The sequence below is a fragment of the Saimiri boliviensis genome, chromosome 17, assembly GCF_048565385.1.
Source record: "Saimiri boliviensis isolate mSaiBol1 chromosome 17, mSaiBol1.pri, whole genome shotgun sequence".
Taxonomy (NCBI): Eukaryota; Metazoa; Chordata; class Mammalia; order Primates; family Cebidae; genus Saimiri; species Saimiri boliviensis.
The window spans coordinates 31,161,116-31,173,230 of record NC_133465.1 but is presented as its reverse complement, the minus strand read 5'-3'; the positions used below and the strand labels follow the sequence as shown (position 1 = coordinate 31,173,230).

General features: G+C 39.7%; 1 protein-coding gene and 1 pseudogene across 1 annotated transcript in view; both read left to right on the top strand.

Moving 5' to 3' along the window:
• Positions 1-12,115, top strand: part of NLK (nemo like kinase) — a 169,657-nt gene that overhangs the window by 18,283 nt on the left and 139,259 nt on the right. The window lies entirely within an intron of this gene.
• The window catches only part of LOC141581835 (farnesyl pyrophosphate synthase pseudogene), a 28,793-nt pseudogene extending 16,678 nt beyond the window's left edge, over positions 1-12,115 (top strand).

Genomic DNA, 12,115 nt, shown 5'->3' with positions numbered 1-12,115 from the left:
CTACTTGGAAGGCTGAGGTGGGAGCATGGCTTGAGGCCAGGAGGCAGAGGTTGCAGTGAGCTGAGATGGTGCCATTGCACTCCAACTTGAGCAACAGAGCCAGATCTTGCCTCAAAAAAAAAAAAAAAAAGAGTACTATCATTGGGTCTTGCCATTATATATTAAAAGATTCCCATTTCCTCATGCACTGGCAGAATTTTTATGAGAGAACACTTAGAGTGGTATTTAGAACCAACCCCATAGTAGTGGTTTTGTTTTCTTATGTTTGAATTTTTTTTTTTTTTGAGTAAGAGTCCCCCGCCCCCCCCAAAAAAGTAAGACCCCTAATCTAAAAAAAGGTATACGGTAACCAACTATATCCAGAAATAGTCCTTTATTTTGAAATGAAATAGTCCTTTATTTGTACTGTTTTCTGTAATCTACATAAAGTTAAGAATGCTATTGAATTGTTTAAGGAAAATACCCTTTTCTTTGCAGGGCTGTGATCTATGTTAGAAAAATAGAGATCCAGTTAACAGAAACTGTGTCCAAAGTCTTATCTAATATATCAAAACATACCAAGTAGTTTGGGATGCTAGAGTAGAAAAAAAAAGTACAATTCTAAGCTCCTCATTCTATTTTATAAACTTATGAATAAATGGCACTTTAGTATATACTAGAGATCCTTTTTCAAATTAGTGAGGAAAGAATGGCTTATTCCAGGGGTATGCTGACATATGTTTAACAATAGGCTCTCTGTAAAATAAAAAAGCTGTAGTTTGTAGGATTTGCTGATCTCTTCTAATACTCCTGTAATGGCCAATTTCAAGCCACTAATGTGAAGCTACTAAATGCTGAATTGGAGAAAGACATGCACTGACACACTCTTTTTTTTTTTTTTTTTTAAGACGGAGTTTCGCTCTTATTACCCAGGCTGGAGTGCAATGGCGCGATCTCGGCTCACCGCAACCTCCGCTTCCTGGGTTCAGGCAATTCTCCTGCCTCAGCCTCCTGAGTAGCTGGGATTACAGGCATGCACCACCATGCCCAGCTAATTTTTTGTATTTTTAGTAGAGACGGGGCCTGCCTCAGCCTCCTGAGTAGCTGGGATTACAGGCACGCACCACCATGCCCAGCTAACTTTTTGCATTTTTAGTAGAGACGGGGTTTCACCATGTTGACCAGGATGGTCTCGATCTCTCGACCTCATGATCCATCCACCTTGGCCTCCCAAAGTGCTGGGATTACAGGCTTGAGCCACTGCGCCCGGCTGGCACACTCTTTTTTTTTTTTTTTTTTTTTTGAGACGGAGTTTCACTCTTGTTACCCAGGCTGGAGTGCAATGGCCCGATCTTGGCTCACCACAACCTCCGCCTCCTGGGTTCAGGCAATTCTCCTGCCTCAGCCTCCTGAGTAGCTGGGATTACAGGCACACGCCACCATGCCCAGCTGATTTTTTGTATTTTTAGTAGAGACGGGGTTTCACCATGTCGACCAGGATGGTGTCAAACTCTCGACCTCGTGATCCACCCGCCTCGGCCTCCCAAAGTGCTGGGATTACAGGCTTGAGCCACCGCGCCCGGCGGCACACTCTTATATAGTGTTTTCACCATATAGATAACATAGGTGTTAGATAACCTTAAGAGCATAAATCATAACAAAATAACTAGGGAGTGATAATTCTTGAGTATTTGTTACCTTTGTTTTAAATATGATTTATTTTATTCTGTTTATATAGTTTTTTATGGCTATGTTTCACAATCAGCTTACAAATTTCCAGAAAATTTAAGTCTGTCATAAGCAGTATGCACAGGTTCCAGCATAACACTAGTTTATTTTGTACCTTTGTTGGGATACTTAGCAAGCAGTGGGGAAGAATAAAGTTTATATTCATTATGTACAAAAGTAAAGTCCAAGTGGGTTAAAGATTTTTTAAAAACAAAGCCAAAAAAATAAGAAAATATAACTATTTTTATAATCTTGGAGGGAAAGACACTAGACTTCAAAGGAAGAAAAGAACATCAGATTTGTCTATGAAGACATCTAAGATGTGTATTTGGTAAAATTCACCATTAAAAATCCCTAAAAGACTGAGCAGGAACCCGTATCCAGGAACAGAGCCCTTTGCTCCTCCCTCAGAATGAATGGACACCAGAAATCAGATGTTTATGCCCGAGAAAAGCAGGATTTTTTTCAGCACTTCTCCCAGATTGTTAGGGTGCTGACTGAGGATGAGATGGGGCACCCAGAGACAGGAGATGCTATTGCCCAGCTCAAGGAGGTCCTGGAGTACAACGCCATTGGAGGCAAGTATCACTGGGGTTTGATGGTGCTAGTAGCATTTCGGGAGCTGATGGAGCCAAGGAAACAGGATGCTGATAGTCTCCAGCAGGCTCTGACTGTGGGCTGGTGTGTGGAACTGCTGCAAGCTTTCTTCCTGGTGACAGATGACATCATGGATTCATCCCTCACCCGCCTGGGACAGCTTTGCTGGTATCAGAAGCCAGGTGTGGGTTTGGATGCCATCAATGATGCTATCCTTCTGGAAGCATGTATCTACTGCCTGCTGAAACTCTACTGCTGGGAGCAGCCCTATTACCTAAACCTGATCGAGCTCTTCCTGCAGAGTTCCTATCACACTGAGATTGGGCAGACCCTGGACCTCATCACAGTCCCCCAGGGCAATGTGGATCTCAGCAGATTTACTGAAAAGAGGTACAAATCTATTGTCAAGTACAAGATGGCTTTCTACTCCTTCTACCTTCCTGTAGCTGCAGCCATGTACATGGCAGGAATTGATGGCGAGAAGGAGCATGCCAGTGCCAAGAAGATCCTATTGGAGATGGGAGAGTTCTTTCAGATTCAGGATGATTACCTTGACCTCTTGGGGACCCCAGTGTGACTGGCAAAGTTGGCACTGACATCCAGGACAACAAATGCAAGCTGGCTGGTGGTCCAGTGTCTGCAACAGTCCACTCCGGAACAGCGCCAGATCCTGAAGGAAAATTACAGGCAGAATGAGGCTGAGAAGGTGGCCCAAGTGAAGGCATTATATGAGGAGCTGTATCTGCCGGCTGTGTTCTCGAAGTATGAGGAAGACAATTTCAACCACATTATAGGTCTCATTGAACAGTATGCAGCACCCCTTCCCCCAGCTATCTTTCTGGGGCTTGTGCGCAAAATCTACAAGCGGAAAAAGTGATCTAGAGACTGCAAGGGCAGAGAGGAGACTCTCAATAAATAAATTATTGTGTTAAAAAAAAAATCCCTAAAAGAAAAAACAAAAACTCATATATGTTTTTCAACATATATGAAAAATAAAAGTTAATATCTTAAATATTTAAAGATCTGTCTTTTTTACTTTTTAAAAATAGAGATGGGGTTTCACTATGTTGTCCAGACTGATCTCTAACTCTTGAGCTCAAGTGATCCTTCTACTTCAGCCTTCCAAAGTGCTAGGATTACAAGCATGAGCCACCACACTCAGCCTAAAGAGCTCTTAAATCAACAAGAAATAAACTTGAAGAACCCAACAGAGAATGGGCAAAAGCTAGAGAATGAGCACATAGAAGAAATACATATTGTTAAAAAACATTAAAGAATTTTCACTTTGGAGAAATCGTTGAGCTTAGATACAAAGATATATTTATAAGGATGTTCATTTAATGCTATTTATAATCCTCCCAGATTGAAAACAACCTAAATGTCTATGAGTAGTAGAGTGGTCGTCTTTGAAATATACCCACAATTTATTAAATGAAAATCTGTATCAGTGATCCCTTAAGGTGGGGTCCGGCTGTGACACCCAGGTTAAAGTTGAGTGCAGTCATAGCTCACTGCTGCCTTTAACTCAGGTTCAAGCCATCCTCCTGCCTCAGCCTCCTGCCTCAGCCTCCTGAGGGCCAGTTAGTTTTAAATAGACTCCTCTACTTGATCAATTTGCTGAGAGTTGGAGGTTGAAATACTAGTTTATCTAGTTTCAGTGTTTTACCATTCTATAATTCTATGAGCTATTTTTAAAAGGCATCTATAACCTTATAAACACATTGAAAAAAGACATTAAAAGAAAAATGGTCTTGAACGAACCCAGAGATGATTTTTCTGCTGCCTTAGTTATGATTCAACAGTGCTAGTGACAAAAGTAGCACCAGCTAATTTGTGTGATATTTCAATGTCACTTGAGTTTCTAATGTGAATTTGAGAGTAATATAAGTTATTATATGATTTGCAGAGGCCTCAGCTGTAACACATACTTCATGGTATCTGCATGTATTCTAAATACCACAGAATATGAAAGTGGCTAATGAGAGTGTTAATTCCTTAAAACTCTTAAAACTAGAAATGCAGTTTTATTTTTTTAGAAGCTTTATTTTGTGGTTTTAAGATAGAGGAGACAGAAGATCATTTTGTCCAGCATACTAGATTAATGCCCTAGTAATTGGTGATTTTTAACCTCCAGTTTTTCTATACATGGGATATATTTCTCAAATCATTGTAAAATAATTTTTTTTGTTTTGTTTTAGAAAACAATGCTATCCTGTCAGCTTTAGTTCAAGCAGTTCCTTCCTCATGCTGGACTTTCCATCCATCTAATCCCTGAGCTGGGGTTCCAGACTTGCAGGTGCCTCTGACCCTTAAAAAAATGCCATGTACTTTAGTGGGGAAAGTTTGGGAAGTGTTGCCTATTAAAACTGCATGAATAAGACTAGGATATTAAAGTGCCAGAAAGAGAGAGCAAGAGAGTTATAGATGGGGCAGCCTGTTGGCATGTTTTTCTGAGGATGTCTCGAATGGTGACTCTGTAATCCTCATTTAGTGGCTTAATTCTGACTTTTATTGCCCTCACGATCAGAAGAGTTCTGTGGCTAATAATAACATTTTGACCATTTCTTATCACTTGGTTCTCTTTTTCTTAATGTAAATACCATTATTGAGCTTCATGTAACACTTAGAAAGTTGCTAAAGATGACTAAAGAGTCTTAAAATGAATGTACAGATTTTTTTTGAGTCGAGAGATCGAGACCATCCTGGTCAACATGGTGAAACCCCGTCTCTACTAAAAATACAAAAAATTAGCTGGGCACGGTGGCTCGTGCCTGTAATCCCAGCTACTCAGGAGGCTGAGGCAGGAGAATTGCCTGAACCCAGGAGGCGGAGGTTGCGGTGAGCCGAGATCGCGCCATTGCACTTCAGCCTGGGTAACAAGAGTGAAACTCCGTCTCAAAAAAAAAAAAATCAAAACCTGGTATTGTACAGTGTTTTAAGAAAACATTTTAAAAATGTACTATAATATGTGTGGTTTGGATAATGATGAAAAGTTTAATATTAAAGCCATGTGTATTAGAGTCCAGTCTTACAACAAACCATGGGATAAATAACTTTTTTTTTTTTTTTTTGAGATGGAGTCTCATTCTGTCACCCAGGCTGGAGTGCAGTGGCATGATCTTTGCTCACTGCAGCGTCTGCCTCCCGGGTTCAGTCGATTCTCCTGCCTCAGCCTCCTGAGTAGCTGGGACTACAGGTGTGTGCTACTGTGCCTGGCTAATTTTTGTATTTTTAGTAGAGATGGAATTTCACCATGTTGGCTGGGCTGGTCTCGAACTCCTGACATCATGATCTGCCTGCCTTGGCCTCCCAAAGTGCTGGGATTACAGGTGTGAGCCATGGCGACTGTCAACATTTTTATTTTTAAGAAGTCATTTCTTTTTTTTTTTTTTTTTTTTGAGACGGAGTTTCGCTCTTGTTACCCAGGGTGGAGTGCAATGGCACGATCTCGGCTCACCGCAACCTCCGCCTCCTGGGTTCAGGCAGTTCTCCTGCCTCAGCTTCCTGAGTAGCTCAGATTACAGGCATGTGCCACCATGCCCAGCTAATTTTTTGTATTTTCAGTAGAGATGGGGTTTCACCATATTGACCAGGATGGTCTCGATCTCTTGACCTCGTGATCCACCCGCCTCGGCCTCCCAAAGTGCTGGGATTACAGGCTTGAGCCACCGCGCCCGGCCTTTAAGAAGTCATTTCTTATCATTTGTCTTTGTTATATTGTTAGTTTGATAACACAGTGAAAACATTTTTTTTTTTTTTGAGATGGAGTTTCACTCTTGTTACCCAGGCTGGAGTGCAATGGTGCGGTCTCGGCTCACCGCAACCTCCATCTCCTGGGTTCAAGCAATTCTCCTGCCTCAGCCTCCCGAGTAGCTGGGACTACAGGCGTGCACCACCATGCCCAGCTAATTTTTTGTATTTTTAGTAGAGATGGGGTTTCACCATGTTGACCAGGATCGTCTCGATCTCTTGACCTTATGATCAACCTGTCTCAGTCTCCCAAAGTGCTGGGATTATAGGCGTGAGCCACCGTGCCTGGCCGCAAGAACATATTAACCTCAAATAAACACTGGTGAGTACTCTCCATGTTGGATGATAGCATACTTCAGTTTATAGTTTCATATGGCATTCAAGAGGAAAAAGAATTTAAAATCAAGGATGATTTATGCATACACACAATTTTTTTTCATCAGTCTGGATCAGTTTCTCTTATCTCAGGGTTTGGGTTTTAAAAACAATACTTTTGCCAGGCGCGGTGGCTCACGCCTGTAATCACAGCACTTTGGGAGGCCGAGGCGGATGGATCACAAGGTCAAGAGATCGAGACCATCCTGGTCAACATGGTGAAACCCCGTCTCTACTAAAAATACAAAAAATTGGCTGGGCATGGTGACGCGTGCCTGTAATCCCAGCTACTCAGGAGGCTGAGGCAGGAGAATTGCCTGAACCCAGGAGACGGAGGTTGCGGTGAGCCGAGATCGCGCCATTGCACTCCAGCCTGGGTAACAAGAGCGAAACTCCGTCTCAAAAAAAAAAAAAAAAAAAAAAAAAAAAAACTTTAAAAAAAAAAACTGTTTTGTAAAAAGTATTCACTAAAATTTAGCTCTCCGGAGGAGAGGTAATTTTACCGTCTGATAGCTCTTTTATGTTTTGTCTCTGTTTGTTTACGTAGAGAAAGTTCATAATTCCCTTTCTCCAAAGATGTTGTTTATATAGTCAAACTCGTGGAAGTTTTATTCCCTTGCCCTTGTAAAAGTTCACTTAGTAATATGGAACATCTTATTCTTCACTCATTCTTCTCTGGAGCTTTGTGACAAATAGAAGGTTGGCAGAAAAGAATTGTGACAAAATGAGAAAAGCTTAGAAGTGTGTTTGGAAGCTAAGGGTAGTTAAACTGAATGAAATGAGAAAAGAGTGTTGATTTACCTGTTGAAAAACTGTAAGCCTTGACAAAAGGTAAAATAATGTTTTATGGAAAACCTACCAAAGTAATGGGTCTGTTCTTTAGCCCTTTGAATAGTTTAAATAGCTGTGATTTCAGTTAAGTAGTTGGGTGAATGTTCAGATTTGAGATGTCACAATCACTTACTTAACATATATATAGGAGTTTGTAACACTTTTATTGATAATTTGTTAGGAACATAGTAGGCTTACCAAATTTGCTGATCAGTGGAAGTCAAGAAAGATGGCTAACATGGTAGATAACAGGTATTCAGAGAGCTGAATTTAGAGTCATCTTTAACTTAGCAAACTTTTTTTTTTTTTTTTTGAGACGGAGTTTATCTCTTGTTACCCAGGCTGGAGTGCAATGGCGCGATCTCGGCTCACCGCAACCTCCGCCTCCTGGGTTCAGGCAATTCTCCTGCCTCAGCCTCCTGAGTAGTTGGGATTACAGGCATACACCACCATGCCCAGCTAATTTTTTTGTATTTTTAGTAGAGACGGGGTTTCACTATGTTGACCAGGATGGTCTCGATCTCCTGAGCTCGTGATCCACCCGCCTCAGCCTCCCAAAGTGCTGGGATTACAGGCGTGAGCCACCGCACCTGGCCACTTTTTTTTTTTTTTTTAAGGAACAAGGTCTCACTGTCTTAAACTCCTGGACTCAAGTAATCAGTCATCCCACCTTAGTCTCCTGAGTAACTAGGGCTACAAGGCATGTAACACCAAATCTGGCTAATTTTTTTATTTTAAAATATTTTTTGTAGAGATGAGGTCTCTCTATATTGCCCAGGTTGCTTTCAGACTCCTGGCCTCAAGTGATCGTCCTGCCTTGTTTTCCCAAAGTGTTGGGATTATAGGCTTGAGTCACCATACCTGGTCTTTAGTAGACATATTTATTGGAGGCCTGTATACTAGGCTTTGAGTCCTGAGGGTAGATTGGGAAAAAAATTAATGTTATATGAAGCAGGGAAGGTAGACATTTAGCATATTATTTTAAAAAAACGTTTTTCAGAGATGGGATCTCATTGTGTTGCCTAGATTATCCTTGAAGTCTTAGGCTCAAGCAGACCTCTTGCCTCAGCCTCCCAAGTAGCTGAGACGACAGGTATATGCCACAGAGCCTGGCTTAAACAAGTCATTTTAATTGTGCAATCTCTTAAGATAGTCTGCCTAGATTCACATTCCACCTCTTTTTATTGGCCATGTGCCTTTTGGCAAGTTGCTTTACTGCTTTGTGTTTCAGCTTTCTCTTCTAAAAAGTAGCGGTTATAATGGTACCTATCTCAGGTTCTTAGGAAAATTAAATGTGATATTGCATATAAAATGCTACAGTGTCTTGCCTGTAGTCAACACTCAATAAATATTAGCTCTTTTAATTGTTCTCTTATCACTTTTCATTTTTGTTTTATGGAGAAAAACAGTGATTAATTAGAAAAGCCTAATTTAAGCTAGTCTAAATTATAAGGTCAAGGAAGCTTCCTTGACATAATGCCTACCCAGGAGAAACTTATACTTGAATATTTATTTAAAAAATTGCAATTAAGATATATATATACAGATATGTACAGAATGTTTACTATGGGAAGATATAGATGGGATACCAAGAGCCTTAGTTGGTACAATTCTGATGTGACCATTTTCATAACATTATGTTGTGAATGGTACCCTCTGAAGTTAGGCAGTGTGCTTTTTTCTAGGCAGTGTAGGCCTGTTAGGGGAGTGATAGTTGAGTTAAATTTTGATGATGATGGGATGAGGGGGAAGGGCATCTCAAGCAGAGGGAATTTCATGTACAAAGTCAGTGAGTAAGAGATGACAGTATGTTTGGGGACCTGGAATTAGTTCATTATGGTTAGAATGTAGGATGACTGATTGCTAAGAGATAAGAACAAGAGGATAGATTATGAAGAAACTTCTTTGCTATATTAAAACCTTGAGATTTTATCTGAATCTGGAAAGCTATTGAATGACTTAAATAAATGATTTAAATGATCAGATTTATTTTTAAAAGGTGACTCAGGCAATACTAAGAATGGTTTGGAGTAGGAATGGGTCTAGAAGCTGGAATAAGGTAGTTGTAGTAGTCTTTAGGTGAATGCTACTCCTAGTGTGGACCCAAACTTTATTACAAGTTGGCAGTGATAAATAAATACATTTCTCCTTATCCTATAACTTGCTTGAGGCTCATCCCTAGATATTTAGAAACTTTTTTTTTTTTTTTTTTTTTTGAGACGGAGTTTCACTCTTGTTACCCAGGCTGGAGTGCAATGGCGCGATCTCGGCTCACTGCAAGCTCCGCCTCCTGGGTTCAGGCAATTCTCCTGCCTCAGCTTCCTGAGTAGCTGGGATTACGGGCACGCACCACCATGCCCAGCTAATTTTTTGTATTTTTAGTAGAGACGGGGTTTCACCATGTTGACCAGGATAGTCTCGATCTCTTGACCTCGTGATCCACCCGCCTCAGCCTCCCAAAGTGCTGGGATTACAGGCTTGAGCCACCGCGCCCGGCTTAGGTAGACCTTTTTTAAAAAATATTTTTAATAAAAATATCTGTTCATTTATTGAACAGGTTTTAAGTACATGCACAATGCTTGTATACAAATTCCATGTTCTGCTAATCCACTTTCATGGAGTCAAATTTGTAAAACATGCATAAAACAAATTAGAATTCTCTGAAAGTCTATACAAATTATACCTCCAGTATTGAAAATTATGTGAATATTAAATACATGTCACAGAGAATTGTAATTTAAAAAATGCTGACAAAAATAGTGGGAAAAATTTTTTTTTAAAGAAGAAACTAAAAAGAAAATTCAGCATATAAAAGTGTAATATAGGGATAGATTTGAGCAATTTTCATGGAAATAGGAAGTAAGATCTTGTCAAACATGATGCAACTGTCTTATGATGATGACTTTAGGGATCTTAATTGTTAGGGTTTAGACTTTGGGGATTTTGTTCTTTTGGGATTTCAGCATTGAGGATTATGGTGTTCAGAATTGTGTCTTTTGGCATTATGACCCAATTGCCCAAGCCTTTGTCCAAGCCTACCTACCATTTAGGTAGACCTTAAAAAAAAAAAAAAATTATGGGCCGGGCACAGTGGCTCATGCCTATAATCCCAGCACTTTGGGAGGCCATGGCGGGTGAATCACTGAGGTCAAGAGTTTCAGACCAGCCTGGCCAACTTGGTGAAACCCCTCTACTAAAAATACAAAAGTTATCCATGAGTGATGGTGCATGCCTGTAATCCCATCTACTCAGGAGGCTGAGATAGGAGAATCGCTTGAAGCTGAGAAGTGGAGGTTGCAGTGATCTGAGATGGAGCCACTACATCCAGCCTGGGTGACAGAGCAAAACTCCATCTCAGAAAAAAGTATGGATGTCTGATTGTTCCAGTACAGCTTGTTGAAAAGCTTTTCCTTTCTCTATTGATTTGCCTTTATACCTTTCTCGAAAAAATATTTGGCCATGTTTGTGTGTCTCATTTTTTCTTTAACCTATAGAGTATTTAGAAGTGTGTTTTAAATTTTTTTAGTAAGTGCAGTAGTGAGAAGAGGGAAAAAGTGAAATAAGGAGTTCTATTTCACTGAACAATTGAGAGAACTTACTACCTTCAGATGAGCCTGTTTTTAATTTTCAAAAATGGTATTTGTTTTCAGGTTACTATCTTGTGATATAATTTTACCGTGATTAGTATATGTGGTTTGCATGATTGATACCATTTTGTGGGGAATTTGTTGAGATTTACTTTGGCCTTGCATGTGACCACTTTTTATAAATATCCTTCGGTGTTTAAAATGTATATTTATTCTGCAGTTGATTAATATTTTGTATATGTCCACTAGATAAAGTTTGCTAATTATATTTTAATTTTTAAATTTTTTTCTATTTTTTAGAGATAAAATCTCTTTCTGTTGCCCAGGCTGGAAATGCAGTGGCATGATCACAGCTCACTGTAACCTCAAACTTCTGAGTTCAAGTGATCCCCTGCTACAGCCTTCAGAGTAGCTGGGACTATAGGCATGTGCCACCGCACCAAGCTAATTTTTAAAACTTTGGTAGAGATGAGGTCTCACTATGTTGTCCAAGCTGGTCTTGAACTCCTGTGTTCAAGCGATTCTCATGCCTCAGCCTCCCAATGTGTTGGGATTACAGGTGTAAGCCACCACACCTAGCCTTTTTTGATGAGTTTCTACTATAGTAAGCACCACCCCAGTCAAGATACAGAATGTTTATTGCCCCAGAAAGTTCACTCAAGTAAATTCCACCATGTATCCCCCCCAACCCTAGGCAACCACTTTTTTGGTTTCTGTCATTTTTGATTTGTTTTGCTCATTCTTAGATTTTATATAGATAGAATCATACAATATGTGTGTACTCTTATGTGCAAGGCTTCTTTCACTCTACATAATGTTTTTGCAATTCATCCATGTTGCTTGCACATATCAGTGTTTTTTTCTCTTTTTATTATGGAATCGTATTTCAGTGTATGAATATAGCACAATTTGTTTATCCATCCTTCTGTTCTTTCCACTTTTAGACTATTCTTATATAAGTCTTTTGTGGATATATGTTTTTATTTCTCTAAGGATAAATATCTAGGGATGGAATTTCTGAATTGTAGAGTAGATATCTATATTTAACTTTATTAAGACTGCTAAAACAGTTTTCCAAAATGGCTTTACCATTTTGTATTACTACCAGCAAAGATGAGAGTTCTAATCCACTTGCAAGTCCTTGCAAAATTTGATGGTCTTTGAATGTAGCCATTTTAGTGGGTGTGAAATAGTATATCATTTTTGTTTTAATTTGCATTACCATGATGACTAATGATGTTTACCACATTTTTATGAATTTATTGGCT